Raw genomic sequence first — 2453 nt, 5'->3', positions numbered from 1 at the left:
TTCGTACAAAACCTAAATGGAACACAATAAAGTATTCATTTATGAAATTTCTGCATTTTTTTTTCCTCAATAGTTGATTTATATTGTTAGCAGCCGCAGTCCCCTCTAACAGATTGAAATTAAACTCAAAGAGGTAGGAGACATGAAAATCAAACAAGCATCACCAAATCTTTAAAAAAACATATAAAATAAAATAAAATAAATAAAAGCTTTTAAGTTTAATTACATTGGATCAGCAGGCAATACTGGGTGTAAACCAAACAAGCGGTGACCGCTCTAGTTTTGGAGATGACAATGAAGGCAGACTCAAGGAGGTGAAGCTTTCGTCCTCTAGGCTGTAAACCAAGTTATTACCCAACTCATTCGAGAGATGAATAGAATTTGACTTCAAATCAGGCAATGAAGAAGTATCAAGGCAAAAAGAAGATCCTGTGCCCAAAAATAAAGTATACTTCCCCAAATTATTTAGCGCGACCATGGCGCCTTTCTCAGTATCCACCTTCCAAACCTCCAATTTCTTATTATAATCTACTAATTCATTCGTGATAGTTGCCCGTGCGATCAGTAGATCACCGAAATACGTGCAAACAAAGTGCATGTCGAAAGTAAAATCCCAAATGCTGAATGGCAGAGCCACCACCGGCGTCCTTGTCGGAGTTGAATCCAGCGTGATGAGATCGAACGCCACCACTATCACTTCGTCATCTTCTTCAAATCGTGACACCGCATAGAGCTTGCCGTTGTGAAATGCTATGTCATCATAGTGATATTGATTTCCGGGGATCATCTTCCACTTCTCATCTCCTGCGCTAGCCAAGAACAATAACTCTTTCACCATAGAACGGCAATAGAATACAAAGCCGACGCTGTAATCTCCACATCTAGAGGGATCGCAGGACAACACGGCTCTGATGGCCTCCAAATTTCGGTTGGTGGGGATGGAGGGAAGGTCGATCTGCACACTGGTTATAGGGTTGAGGAGCTGTACACTAACCTCGTTGGTGGTATGAGCCAACCATGAGAAGATCCGACGATGAGGATGCCAGGAGCGCGACTTGGGATATCATACACGCGGCCCTCCGATAGGCTGAAGAAGTTGTAGGTGTTTTGATTGTTATGTCTTCCGTTTATGAGGAGGTGGTATTCCGGCACAAGCCATGGGATCTGAGGGCGTTGATCACCGGAGCGGCGTCTGACCATATCGAGCACGGCGGACCAATGTGAGCATACGGCGGCGCAGCGAAAGAGATCAGGGATCGAGACCTTGGATAGGATTAAGTATAAGAGATCAGTAGAAATCTCCGACCAGTAAGTAGACATCTAGAAGAGACGATGGCAGTAACGACGACGGCGGTGGCGGCTGCTAAACGGTGACAAGAAAATTGGATATCCCTCTTCCTTCCCTATTTCCGTTTAATTTAATTAGCCTTTTTCTAAATTATTTATTCACACCTATTAATATTCATGTGAATAAGTCAACATCCATATCTATATAACAAATTATTAGTATAATAATATTTAAAATAAGAAAATATTCTATTTATATAAATTATTTTTAAAATAGCATAAAATAAATTCCTGTTTAAATTTATATTTGATATGAACGATTTCTAATTTCATATGTTTATTTTTTTTTTTAGAAAATTAGGAAAGAAAATGTGATGGAAGAGAGATTACGATAAAAGATGAGAGAGAAAATATGATGAGGGAAAAAAATATGATGAGAGAGAATAAATAGAGAGAAAGTGTAATGAGAAAAAAATGAGGAAAGAGAGTATGATGGGAGAGAGATGATAATAGAAGATAAGAGAGAAAACATGATGAGAGGGGATGAATAGAGAGAAAGTGTAATGAGAAAAAAATGAGGAAATAGAATATGATAGGAGAGAGATGATGATAGAAGATGAGAGAAAAAATATGATGAGAGAAAAAATATGATGAAAGAGGATGAATAGAGAGAAAGTGTAATGAGAAAAAAATGAGAGAGAATGTGATGGGAGAAAAAGTGTGATGAGAGAGAAAGTATGATGAGAAAAAAAATAGGAAAGCGAATGTGATGGAAGAGATTGAGGAGAGAGAAAATATGATGAGAGAGAAAGTGTGTTGATAAAAAAAGAGAGAGGTTGATGAGAGAGATTAAGGAGAGAGAAAGTGTGATGAGATAGAAAGCATGATGAGAGAGAAAGTAGGATGAGAAGAAAGACAAAAGAGAGTGTGATGTGAGAGATTGAGGAGAGAGAAAGTATGATGAGAGAGGAAATATGATGAGAGAGAAAATATGATGAGAAAAAAAAAGAGGGAAGAGAGTGTGATGGAAAATATTAAGGAGAGAGAAAAGTGTGATGAGAGAGAAAGTGTAACGAGAAAAAAAGAGAAAAGAAAGTGTGATAGAGAGATTAAGGAGAGAGGAAATAGGTGATAAAACGAGGAGAAAGAAAATATGATGAGAGGAG

General features: G+C 38.0%; 1 pseudogene; it reads right to left on the bottom strand.

Annotated features, from left to right (window-relative positions):
- Positions 1–232: 232 nt before the first annotated feature.
- Positions 233–1320, bottom strand: LOC121990902 (annotated as a pseudogene).
- Positions 1321–2453: the final 1133 nt, after the last annotated feature.

Source organism: Zingiber officinale, chromosome 6B (assembly GCF_018446385.1).
Source record: "Zingiber officinale cultivar Zhangliang chromosome 6B, Zo_v1.1, whole genome shotgun sequence".
NCBI lineage: Eukaryota > Viridiplantae > Streptophyta > Magnoliopsida > Zingiberales > Zingiberaceae > Zingiber > Zingiber officinale.
The sequence above is the reverse complement of the archived record's forward strand: the minus strand, read 5'-3'. Positions and strand labels throughout refer to the sequence as shown.